This window comes from Lissotriton vulgaris, chromosome 9 (genome assembly GCF_964263255.1).
Source record: "Lissotriton vulgaris chromosome 9, aLisVul1.2, whole genome shotgun sequence".
NCBI lineage: Eukaryota > Metazoa > Chordata > Amphibia > Caudata > Salamandridae > Lissotriton > Lissotriton vulgaris.
The window spans coordinates 232,120,524-232,134,454 of NC_141697.1; the positions used below are offsets into that span (position 1 = coordinate 232,120,524).

The 13,931-nt window shown below is 44.4% G+C and overlaps 1 protein-coding gene across 1 annotated transcript in view; it reads left to right on the top strand.

Annotated features, from left to right (window-relative positions):
• The window catches only part of LOC147689875 (neuroglobin-1-like), a 179,878-nt gene that overhangs the window by 97,948 nt on the left and 67,999 nt on the right, over nt 1-13,931 (top strand). The gene's annotated exons all lie outside the window — the stretch shown is intronic.

Genomic DNA, 13,931 nt, shown 5'->3' on the forward strand with positions numbered 1-13,931 from the left:
TAAGAAGGTTTTAGTTTAATTGCCTTTTCCCAAGCTGACGTTATTTGGAAAAGAAATATGTGGATGGAGAGTCACCTGTTTCTACTACTCTTAAATGATTGTCGGTCATTAACCTCAATTCTATTACTGATCCCAAGACATCAATAAGACCTGAGGAAGTTCAGAAAAACTCTTTTTCCTGAACAAAACGCGTTGGCTGGACGATTTACATGTGTAAATGTACGTAATGAGGGAGAAAATAAAGGATTGAATCTGTTTCTGCAAAGATACATCGGCTTAAATTTTATTGGAAAGAGATATATCCTCCTGGTGCACCATTCCACCCAAATTATCAGTTTCTATCTGGGACGCAGTGGCACCAAACAATGGCAGGTACAGGAATTGCAGTGCACAGGACCTCACTTGACTTAACGTGGAAAGAGGTGCAGGATCTGAGGTCCACCGTTGGTTCCTTGGATTTTTTTACCTTAAAATTATAGAACATATTATAATTGTGAGGACCAACTGACTGTATTAGAGGTCTGAAGGTCCTATCCGTGCCTTAACTTTAATACAAAGTGCAGAAGAATGGCCCTTGCAGAAGCACCAAGGCCCTCCTTATTGAGGACTGTGGTGGCCCAATGTTGTTAAATATACAAGAAACCAACAAAAAACATTTAAAAATCAGGACACATTCCTTTCATGGTGACTTAAACACGGCGTGCAGGACCTCAGAGGGCTTTTGTCAACTAGATACTGATATTCGCAAGCAGAGGCATGGTGATAGATGCTTTTACATGGTTGCAAACATACGAATGTTTAAAGATGACACCAACTGTAGGATTAGTACAAGTTTTACATGAGGTCACCTCTATTAAGAAAATAATGCACTAGGCTATGTGTCTGTATCCACTGCTGCAAAACTAAAACACCATGCTAGCTAGGGGCTATTAATATCAACATATGTTTTTTATGGGGTCTGCTCTGTTAAAGATAATAATGTTCAATCCTATGTTTCAAAATCCTCTGTTGCTAGGTTTCCTCTCTGCATAATGTACCTAAAGATCAAACCAGACTAGCAGAGGTTGACAGACTATCGCTATTTGACCCTCCTTCATTGACTACCGCAGGATATTGTTATTGTGCAATGTTCGATGAAGAGTGTTAGTGTAATGTTCAATGATGGGTATTGGTGTAACATTCAATGATGGGTGTTGTGAAACATGAACTTGTTCAATATAATATCATTCTAAACTAAGGGTTTAGATTTGGCTGCACATATCCCAAATGGTTGTCGGCGGTAGGAATTTGTTGTTGCGTGAAGTGGTGCGGGGGGAGATTTACATTGTGAAACATATTCTTACCCAGTTCAACAACATTCCGAAATTGCATGAAGGATTGACTGATGAGTCAGTGGCCAAAATATGTGCATATCTAAGTTATGTGGAATGTAAGTATGTTATATGGACAGCTGCTAAGACATGCTCGAACAATGTTCAAGGAAGAGCTTTTGTGTAACATACAGGGAGTGCCTTGACTCACGGGACAAGGTTGACAAAACTCATTGAAATCTAGAGTGAGAACCACCCAATTCTGGAAGGAATGTAGGCTACCAACAGGAGTTGGCCTAGAAGGGGATGGTCTGGGGATGTGGGAAGAAGTGGCTTCCGGCTAAGAAGAGTGGTGAGGCGTACAAACAGTAAACTAGATTAACTTCATGCTGACGTGCATTTCATTATCATTTTAAAGTAGAAAAGTTTAACTTTAAAACAGTAATATAATGCATGTGCAGGGGCAGCTGGGAGGGAAAGGTGGCAGGGGCAGGAGGTGGGGATAAAAAATAAAATAAGAAAGAAAATATACCTGCTTGTCGCATCGCCAGGTGCTGCCTCTCCTCTGCTGCAGGAAGTATCCAGGCTCCCTAAGCCAGGCAAAACACTGCAATGCAGCCTTGTGATTGGTCTGAGTGCCATGGTTCGGCGATCAGATGAGGACAGGGAGCCTGTGCATGTCTCCACCAAGTTGTGTAATGCAGCCTGGTGGTGAATATGCAAAGTGCGCATGACTGTTTGTTCAGCCGTCTTGGGACTTGTCTTGTGCCCTTTGAGTGTGCAGACCACTCCTCCCCCTGCCCCTGCTCTGGCCAGCCCCGCCCCTCCCTGCACCTAGGAACGGAAAAATAAAATGATAATAATGTTCTGTTATTATAATTTTTCCTCTGCACTGCTCTTAAAGTAGTGGAGCAGCGCTCCTCCGCCTTAGCGCTGTGCATGTAAGCGATTTAGGGATTACAAAAAGACATAAAATACTTTTTTTTTAAATAGGAAGAAAAAGTCACTTACCTCCGCCCTCTCTCCAGTCCTGGTGTTCTTCTTTCCCCAAGCTTGCCCCAGCCACGTTGCTCTCATACTATTGGAGCAGTGCCATGGTTGGATTGAGCAGGCTCTCTCAGCACTCCAAAAAGCACTGGAGGCCTTTGCTCGGTCACAACCCAGATGTCCAAGACAGCTGTGTTGAGAGGTTTAAAGTGCGCATGTCTGGCTGGCCTTTGCAAGACAGCCGGCCAAAGAGACATGTGCACTTCAAAGTGCCCAGTCCACCACTCCTCTCTGCTGCTTCCAGTCAGCAGTGGCCTGCCCCCGTCCTGAGACTCGACTCAGGACGGCTGTTTGCAAAGTATATGAAAAATAAAATGCTAAAATATTTATTACCATTTTAGTTTTCATTGTTGGGATTCCTTAGTGGAGGAGCCGCCTGTTAGGGTGGTCTTAGATCAGATGGGGCTTGACCATCTGCCACTGTTTGAGTTTGATAGTAGTTCCCACAAGTCCCAAAAATATACATGACATTCCTATCTTTCATTATCACAGGAGTACCTGCATGCCTTGAAGTTATATTTCTATTGTATTGTATTGTACCATTTGTATACGGCTTAGTATTGTTATGTAGAGAGCTGAAACATTTACCCTCAGAGATCGCAAACTACACAGTGTAGGGTGTGCCAGGAGGGTGTTTTTTGTAGTCAATAGGAAGGGTTTCAGTGATGACCACTGGAGCTCTGGTATTGTGTTTGGGACACAGCGCCTGGTAGTGTAATAGGTGATGGTATGTAAGAGATAGATGTGTAAATTATAATTGTGAGGGTTCTCAAACAGGTCGATCGCGAACTACCAGTAGCTCACAGGCTGACAATGAGTAGCTCCCATATGATCCTTGTCTGACAAGGCAATTATTTTAAACACTGTGCCCTGGGCATCGATTCATCAAAGTACCAAGGGTAGTGGAACTTTGTCTCACTTCAGGAGAATCATGGAAGCAGGACAGTTATTTCCGGTTCCATACCTCTCCCGCCGCCCTTGGCTTCTTTGCCCTAAATGGTTCTGCACACAATTTTGAAATATATGTGTCCGAGTGTAGGTGGATGAACTTGTAGTGGAGTGGGGCGGGTTGTGCTTAGCGGCGTACCACAAATGAGGCACTAAGTAAGCCATTGGAGGTCAGCCTTGTTACATGTTCAAAAACAGAAGAGTTCAGTAATGGTGAAAACTGAGCCCATGTCTGTGATTGGCTGCAGCGACTCTACCCCAAATGTAACGGTCTCTGGCTAGAACTTAGATGAAGAGAAAAGACTCTGCATTGCTCCTGCCGTTAAAACGAGAAATACACCTCTCAGCTTATTTGCTCGACGAATTGTGTTCCAATCTGAGCTTGTCATATGGTTACTACGTTTCTATATATTGTGTTAAGTTAGCATGAGCTTATTAAATGTTTAAACGCAATATTTTCTTCCAGCTTGAGTTTGCACACAACACCTAATTGTTATTGTAGCTTTCAACCTAGACGAAAGATGTGATTTATTTGAGAATAATATGTTATTGCTCTCGTATCAGTCGTGCTTGGTACACTTGGTACAACTGTCTGTACACCGAGAACTGCACACTCTAAGAATAACCTAACACAAGGTTGCTGAAGGCCTGATCCTCGCACCACGTTAGACATAACACAAATAATGTTGCTGCCAACATTGGGCTCTACGCGAGTTTAAGATACAGTTACAGGGAATGAATCAACACACTTGATGCTTCGCATGCAGAGAGCTGGTAGCTGTTGATGTGATCTCCTCCTACTAAGAATTAGAGGTATGGGTCCGCCCTGCTAAAACCCAGATGAGACCTTCTTAGATATAATATAATATGCTAATTAGGGTGCGCGAAATATAGGTGATACAGAATTCTATAGATTTTTGCATCATAACATGCTATCACCTTTTGCTTACTATGGATTAGTGACTATGCTGCTGACTCTGATTTTTATAATATGTATGTTGATATTATACAAGATACTGCGTTTGAGAATGCTGCATTGAAAAATAAACATTTCAAACTTGCACGTGTATTCTTTGCCTCCCAGTTTCGGTTTGGAATGATAATATAACGAAAGAGTGTTCATGTGTTCCACTATACCTGAGGTATTCTAAGTTCATGTTCTGGATTGTCTAAGTCATTGGTAAGTTATTACTACCGATGAGACACTGTAACTAGCTTGGTAAGGGGATTTCTGAAACAAAGGTGAGTTTTGGGTCATCCTAATTCACCCAGGTTCTAGATCTCTGTGCACAGTTCTGTGGGAGAATGGAAACCCTGCTACATGGCGCCCGTACGTTGGTTGGCCTTATTACATGACACTCAAGTAGTATATCATTCAAACCTTAACGCCTTCATTCCCGTTTCCGGAAAACGGCAGTGTCGGAAAAACCTACCTGTTTTTTAAATAGGTCTTTTTCAAGCTTGAATCTATCTGTAAACGGTTTCTTTGCATTACTACCCAGTTGTGCTACAAAGTAATCTTTGTGTTGTCACTTTCCTGTGCTGACATGGCACAAGCCGTGGACATCCCGCAGCATAGTCGCATTGCGGTGCGTGACCATTTGCGGATTTATGATGTTCCTATGGAGGGCTTGGCTGTTGTTCTGGTAGTGAGTGCGGAACATGCGTACCCGTACGAACTGTTTTATTCGTGGGTGACATTTCCGCCAGTGGACGCTAATTCTGGAGTGTTCCATTCATACACTGCTTCAGCTGTACCGGCTGCGTATGCTCCGTACAGAGCACTGGAGGTTCCTATTGATGCTTGGCAGCATGGAGTTTGGTTTGGTGGCGCCCTACCACACGCTTTATCCCCTTCGAGGTTAGGTCCTTTGTCCATTCCGGGCACACCTTGGCCCGCTTTGGCTGGATTCACTCCTCACCCTCAACGCACCACTTGTAACGTGGCTGATCTGCGGCGGCTTCATGAAGTCGCGGTGGAAGTGATTAGAGCGCTTGTTCATTACACTAGCCGTAATGTTCAGGACGCGGCCCCTAGGGGCGCACAGCTTCGTGCAGAACATGCTGGTCTGAAAATCAATCCGGTCATGGTAAATTTCGTGATGGGTAAAAAGCCCCAGGACAAGGATGATTTTCCGTTCTGGCTTGCTGAGAAATTCGGCCAGCTGGAAGCTGTGTTTCCCAACACGAGTCCGGGTGATAAACACCGGATTCTTACACTAAGTTTGCCGAAAGATTTGGCACCTGAACTTGTTGACTGTGAGACCTGGGGCAAGACTTTTGCAGCGGTCTATTCGAGGTGCTATGGCTCCCCGTCTGTGACCAATCTGGGTGGGGTCCTTAAACGTGTTCAAGACGAACACGGACCGGAGTTGGCTGTTGAATTGGGTATGCGCCTGTGTGGCTCCTTTGATGTAGTTTGCGATCTGATCCTTGCGAATGTCAAGGGGGATGCAGTGAACTTTCAGGTTGCTAACGCATTGGCGTTGGTTCCCGAGGCCGAACGACCCCGACGGTTGGCAAGGATAATTGTGGCTGCTTATAAAACGGTTGGCCGCAATGCCATGGGGGTTAAAGCTTTTCCTGATAAAGAGAAAAAGCAGCCCCAGAGTCAGACATCGGAAACTAGTGGTCAACAAAAGTCCAAGAAACAAAATTGGCCTAAAAAGCAGAATCAGGGTAAGCAACAACAACAAACACAGGTTTCTGCTCCTGCGTCTCCGTTGCCTGCGCAGTCGGATCGTGTTTATGATTTGCGCGACCGCGCGATGATTAAATCGCCTGAGAGGTTTCAGGCTTCTGACCAACGCTCTCCTCGTTCCTTTCAGGACTCATCGGCTCCGTCAACCGGTGGTGGAGGGGGCGGCAGGGGCCGGGGTGGCCAGCAAGGACGTGGTCAGCCCCGCCTGCGAAACAGTGGAGAGCAGCAGGAAGGCTCTACGCCCAAGAGACCACAGTTTGCCACGAAGAAAGTCGCCGCCCTGACAGCGCATCGTTATGCCCCAGATAGTGAGAACGCGGCTTCGGAATCTGACGTGGGCTCTGACCTTGCTGGACAGCGCAGCAGAGATTACCATAGTGAGAGAGGCCCTCCGTCCACTGTTGAAGGTGACAGCGACTGATACTTATGTTGTGATTGAAACTGCTGATACGCATGTTGCTCCCCCTGAACGTCTTTTTGAAATTGTCCTGCTAATTGAAGGTGACATGCAGCGAACTGTAAAAGGGGTATTTTGGGAAAATCTCTCGTCTACGTATGACATTTTGCTTTCGGAGGCTGACTGGCCCCCACCTTTTGTTCTCGCAGCTCCGCGAGGGGAGGAGGTAATCCTGCCCAGTTTCGCGCACACTGTGCCGAGGGTGGAAGCGCTGCATTTTGCAGAAGAGTGGGCTCTGGCGCTTGCGCCGTCTGTGTACCGTAATCGGTGTGGCTGGGATAAATTGTCACCAAGCCACGAGATTCCTTTACGGTCTCAGCCACAGCCTCAACCTCAATATCCCATACGGCGTGAAGCCAAAGCTTCAGTCGCGGCTATCCTTGAACAATTGGAATATCAAGGTGTAATTGAAACGTGTGTGTCACCGATTAATAACCCCCTTTTTACTGTGAACAAGCCGGACGGCTCATATCGTTTGGTTTTGGATTATAGGCATTTGAACTCGCATTGCCGTAACTGCGCAGTACAGAATACTCATGGCTCTGTGTTAGTGAATAGTCTTGAGCGTAAACGGTTTAAAACCACGCTTGACATTTCCAATGGTTTTTATGCCCATAGACTAGACGGTCTAAGTTCCCAATGGACCAGTTTTACATGCGGCGGTGTGCAAAAAATGTTTTGGCGACTCCCAATGGGCTACAAGAACAGTCCTGGAGTATTCTCCGCACGCATTGTCTCTCTTCTGGAGAGCTTCGACCCAGTTGCTTGTTCGTATGTGGATGACATTTATCTCACAGACGACGATCTTTGGGAGCATCTGTGTCGAGTAAATAGCATAATTTGTAACTTTGCTGACATAGGTTACAAGTTTAACTTTGCAAAGTCGCACATTGCAGAGTACACAGTGTTGTTTCTAGGTTACGAGCTTAACAACGAAGGGAAGGGTTTAGCACCCCACTTCCTGGAGAAATGCGCACAGTTGCGTTCTCCGACAACACTGAAAAAATTACAATCTCTTCTGGGCTTTTTGAATTTCGGGAGGACTTACATTCCGGAATATGCCCGGCGTATCAAGCCTTTGTATGCTTTGATACAACCATCTTTTTCCAAATCATGCTGGCTGCCTGAGCATTCAGCCATTCTACAATCTTTGCAGGCTGATTAGCTCGCTTCTGAATACTTACAGACTCGTGATAACCAAACCAACCTAGTGATAAGAATTATCCCTGGGGCGGTGGGTTTCACGTACCTGACTTTTAATGAGGGAGATACAGTACCTATTGCTTACAAGTCACACTTGTACACTTCGGCTGAATTGCGTTTTTCCACTGTGGAGAAAGTTTTAACGGCTGTGCAGATGGCGATTCTTAAGGAACGTGCCCTGTCACAAGGGAAGCGCATGTTGGTTGTTACCCCGTGTCCTGCCTTAGAGGCAGTTACGAAGGCCAGTGTACCTAATTCCAAAGCTTTGCACCCTCGGTGGATTCAATGGGCTGCATCCTTGACGTCACAAGATGTCACGTTTATTTTTGACGCCACTTTACGGTCGCAGGAATATTTACAGTATGAATTTGTTCATCCTGCTCCTTTAGCAATGCGGCCGTTGGAGGATTTCCATTGCATCATTTACACTGATGGTTCGGCGCAGGTTGCGCATGGCTCTAAACATGCCTACGTTTCCGCTTGCGCCATTGTGGTCGGTGCCATGGTGAACGATGAGTTCAAGTCCAGTGTCGTGCACACGCAGACGCTTGGGGACTGCACCGCACAATTAGCAGAGCTTCGTGCTCTGATGCTTGCATTGGAGTACGCAGATCCTAGTGTGACGACTTTGATCGTAAGTGACTCTTACTACTGTGTCCAGTCTTACAATGAAAACTTGTTCTTTTGGATTCAGAATGAATTTCGTGATTCCAAAGGTAGCACAATAAAACATAAAATGATCTGGGTCCGAGTGGCGGAACTTAAAGAGAAGTTGCCACTCGTGTTTGTGATTCATACTCTCGGTCATCAGCGCGTGGGGGTCCACGCTGTTGGCAATTCGCTTGCTGATGAAGCAGCGAAGTCAGCGGTGTCAAAATACTTAGTTGCAGCAGTCACGAGGACCAAAAGCAAAATAGATGATGACATCTTGGCAACAGTTGCTGCAACAGAGAAGGGAAGTAAATATCCTGCGGGGTTCCCTTCTAAATACACATACCACTTAAGTCCCGATAAGGTTCCTTATGTGAAAATCCCTGATGTTGGGGAACGTCTAGTTCCCAACTCGGATCGCAGGGCTGCTTTGATTGCAGCGGCTCATGAAGGTGTGGCGTCTGCGCATGCGGGCGTCTCAGCCACTGTAACTCAGCTACAACAAAGATTCTGGTGCCGGGGACTGTACAAACAGACGCGCGATTATGTTCTTCAATGTGACATTTGCCAGCAGATTAAGCCTTCAACTGCTGCGCGTCCGCCTCAGACATGGTTGTATATCTCGAATAAACCGCTTGGATGCGTTTATTTGGATCACTGCGGTCCATTTTCTTCTGATACTGCATACAAGTACATCTTAGTAGCAGTAGATTCATGCACACGCTTTGTGTGGGTATGGCCACATCGGAGCGCTGATTCACGTACTGTCATTAAGGATTTGCGAGTCTTTGTGGGAAATTTTGCCTGTGGTACCTTCCATTCGGATCAGGGTCCGGCTTTTGCCTCTAAGGCGTATAAGGATGCTATAGTTTCGATGGGGGTCCAAGTCAAGTTTTCGAGTCCCTACAGACCTGAGGGTAACAGTGTAGTTGAACGAATGAACCGCGACTTAAAGCAATCTTTGACAGCTCGAGTTATAGGCACTGGCAGAAACTGGTTAGCCCACCTCATGGGCGTGCAGCGTGCGCTTAATAATCTCCCTAGAAGGTCTCTGGGTGGGCGGACCCCGTACGAAATGCTCTTTGGTATCAAGATGTATGTCCCTGACCTCGATGGGCTAGACTGCAAGGCCCAGGCCACGGCCTTTGACGTAGATGAACATTGCAATGTTTTACAGAATCTACAAAAGACCAGAGACAGTCTTGCAAAGGAACATTTGCCCTCCACATCGGATGATGCGCTGCAGATCCCGGTAGTTGGCTGGCTACCCCAAGTTGGAGAACTGGTTCGAGAGAAGATCGATAACAAGAAAGAGTTTGGTCCCTCATATCGAACACCGGTTCGAGTTCTTGGAGTGAAGGGCACAAGAACAGTCATTTTACCACCACTTCCAGGTCGTAAGGAAAACAGATTTATTTCTATTGACAATGTCAAGACACACAGGGTGGCCGATTCTTCATAGCATGACACCGGCTGTATCCTGTCCTTCCATGGTGAGGCACTCTGTGCTAGCAATAACTTCTGGTGCAGAACAGGAGGTGTCCCTCGAGATGCCTGCCATATCCAGTCCTTTATTAAATACTATTCCTGTTACTAACATTGATGAGCTGAACTACACTTATCCTGCTGATTTATCGATGCCAGATTTACAGACCCGTTTGGCAGACCAATCCAGATTCTCTTTTGACTCTGTTTCGGAAATTTCAAAGAAACCCTCAACTATTGCAAAATATGCCAAGTTATTTAAAAAACATTTTTTGATTCCCCCATGGACATACATTTGGTTGATCCTATTTTCATTTTACCTTTTTATGTCAATTGGTTTTGTGTTTTATTTTTTCCGCCTGATTGATGGTCACTACGTTAAAGAAAGAACAGGAATTCGGTACCTAAATGGAACATTGGCCCCTCTTTCCTCTTCACATTCAGCGCACAGACTGAAACGAAACTTAAATACAGTCAACATTACTGCTTGGCCTGTCCTTGATGGGATTGTGTGGGATGCGGTTAGGTTTCAGATACATGGGCCCACTGAAGTGATTAATGTTCCAAATGTGTTTAGAGTAAACATGGGAGATGTGATTAAACAAAATATACGTTCTGATGATTGGGATATTCAGGCCGTAGAAGCATTATTTTCTGATTTGAAGTATTATGCTGCCTTCGATGCTGAGGATCTGAAGTCAGATTCTACTAATTATGGTGATTTGTTTTGTTTTCAACACTATGGTAATCATTTTTTACATAAGACAAATTCCAGGAGGGTTGCTGTAAATTATACACAATGGGAACATTGCCCTGCTCCATTAGGTGGCAGCTTCAATACGTTTCTGAAAAAATACACTTATTTCACAGACTTTAATCAATCTAATCCCGAGTCATTTTATTTTAAAATGACACAAAAGTCCATGTCCAAAGTTAGACTTACCGATACAAAATTGCTGTATTCGAAGTCCTTTCTAGACAGGTTGGCTGTAGATGGCTACGAGTTTTGGAAAGGAACAATTGACCTTAAATCGGTTTGGGGTACCAAAGATTGGCAGGTACAAGGCACTGAGGCTTTGCACCGTGCATGTCTAGTCCCGAATCACATGTTGTTTTTAAATTCATCCATTTTCCAAACAACATGCTTTGGATTGGCTACTTCTAAAAAATTAAATACACCGACCATCCCAAATTTAGAGGAATATTCAGTTTGGGGTAATTTTACTGATTTGTCCATTCATGAGTTACAAGCTCTTTTGCACAATTCATCCTTTAACATTTCCGGTTTGGATTCCAAGGGTTGGCTGGTATGGCAGAAGAGTGCTGATTCTTGCCAACGCCGTTTTCTGGGTTTGGCTAAAGGGTTCACAGAAGTCAGACTGATCCCCGTTTTGAAGGAGGCTATACTGTCACAACTTATTCTGTGGGGAAGCTGTGTCAGAATTGGTTACACCATTCCACATTAGCTGCAGTTAAACTACATCTGTCTCTATTAAATGATAATGTGGATTTGAACGATTTTATAAAAGGCCCAGCTAAAGGTAGATCTAAACGATGGCTGTATGCGATTTACAATGAAATTTGGAAAGTTTCACAAATTGAGGCTGCTAAACGCCTGAGAGCTATTGATCAAGCAAATTTAGAAAAGGTGCTTGCAGTTGTCGATAACAGTATTAACACGCTTTCTTCCCGAATTTACACGTTGAACAATATTGTGTCTTCTGTTGTGGACATTGTACATGATGAAGTGTCCGTGTTATATCATGGTCAAAATCAATTGCGTTCTGTGATGCAGTTTGCTTGGACACTACAGACTCTTAAGTCTGGTCGAGTGCCTTGGAATTTTATGAACGTTTCATCACTATTTGCCCCATTTAATTTGACTGAAAAACAGCGCATGCTATCAATGAGAGATGCAACATTTTCTATGTTACACATTGAAAAATTAGAATCCTTGCCCTTTTCTGTGGCTGAGGTGACTGCTGCTACATGGCTTATCCATGGTGTTATCACCTTACCTTTTGCTTTGTATAAATTTACAAATTGTATGAAATATATAGCCATTGGGCGATATGAACCATTAGGCAGTGCTTTCCTCCATGAGACATGGTCTTTACCATACACTTACAGATGCCTAAAAGAGGGAAATGAAGTGAATCTGAATGGTGAAGAATGTACACAGTCGCCTGACCGCTCACTAATATGCAGACACATGCAGTTGCATGGTTCTTGTAATCAGGATAAACCTAATTTGGCCTGTGTTTTGAAAGGGACACCAGTTCCTGCAATAGTTCCCACGTTCACTTTATTGTCCAACGGTAGTTATTTACTTTTGAATAACGAACTTTGTTGTGGGTTACAGGCTGGTATCGCTTATGTGGTTACCGTTTCAGAGAGGGTGGTTTGCTGCAAGAATGTGTTATATCCACCCACGCATGGGAATTCAAATGTTTTAATTTGGCCAAGAATACCAACCTTGAAAGCTGAGTTCAATGGTTTAAGCCGTATAAGAGCACTATTGTCTCAAAAGCAGGTGGCCCTGAGCTCTGCCCGCGAAACTTATGTCCTTCACATAGCAAACACACGCACAGAGGTGCAAGCACTTTTAAGTACTGATTTGCCGTTTCATTTCTGCGAGCTGGTTCATCAAATCTTCAATGCCTCCTCCACAACAAGCCTGGCTCATTTTTTTAAAATGGTTAGCAGTGGTCTTGTGACTACATTTGAAAAAGTATTTGGTATTATTCCTGCGTTCTTTCATTCTATTTTCGCTAGCCTGTTTGGCGGATTTCCTGTTTTGCTGGCTTTGGCTGCAGGCGTTCTGGTGATATTTTACTTTATAAAACATGGATGCCCATCCTGCGCAAGGAAACGCTCAGCCCCTACTGATGCAGTTTCGCAACCGGATGCTTGATTACTATGGCTCCTTGCCGCTTGCGACTTTAAGCACGGCTTTTGGATTATCGTTCAGATTTTCCTATTTCACATGTGTCCAGCCCGTGTTTCATTGCCTGAGCTGTGATTTCGACTGGGCCATTGATTTGTGTCTCTGTTTACCGACTTCTCCTGACGTCGACTTTGATCAGCTGATGAACCCCGTAGTGGCTCACGAGTTGGTCTGTTCTGGCAAAAGGGTTATGGCTGTGGCAGCGATGCATGGACTAATGGGTCAGTGGGACATATTCGCAGCGGCGCATGACTTTCTGGCACATAGCGTTCTCGAGAACCCACTGAGTTGTCCTCTGATGTTGCTAGAGGAATCGGTGTTGGAGGAGCACGTATGTTCTTTCCCATTGCTTAATCGGATGGCTGAACTGTTTTCGGATGATGACAGTGATTTCATGTTGGAAGCTGTAGCTACCTATTTTGCATATTCATTCAACCCATGAGTGACTTTGAAGACTTTCATTATTATGGCACGTGACTTTTTAGTAATTCTGAATGGTGCCTTTTTCAATACGAACATTCGATTTTCATATGTTCTGGGCCTATGAACTGAGAGTAGGCCTTAAGTTCGACTTTTATATTTTGTGTGGCCACTATAGGCATTCATACAAATTTTTGTTTTTAAATTTTACATACATTTGCATACATTTAGCTTGGCTCAATATCATTGAACTCTGCTTTCATGTTTTACCTTTCATATGGTATTAGCTTGTGTTTTCTCCTTTTTAAACCGTCCTCGGATCATTGGGGGGGGTGTCATATGGTTACTACGTTTCTATATATTGTGTTAAGTTAGCATGAGCTTATTAAATGTTTAAACGCAATATTTTCTTCCAGCTTGAGTTTGCACACGACACCTAATTGTTATTGTAGCTTTCAACCTAGACGAAAGATGTGATTTATTTGAGAATAATATGTTATTGCTCTCGTATCAGTCGTGCTTGGTACACTTGGTACAACTGTCTGTACACCGAGAACTGCACACTCTAAGAATAACCTAACACAAGGTTGCTGAAGGCCTGATCCTCGCACCACGTTAGACATAACACAAATAATGTTGCTGCCAACATTGGGCTCTACGCGAGTTTAAGATACAGTTACAGGGAATGAATCAACACACTTGATGCTTCGCATGCAGAGAGCTGGTAGCTGGTGATGTGATCTCCTCCTACTGAGAATTAGA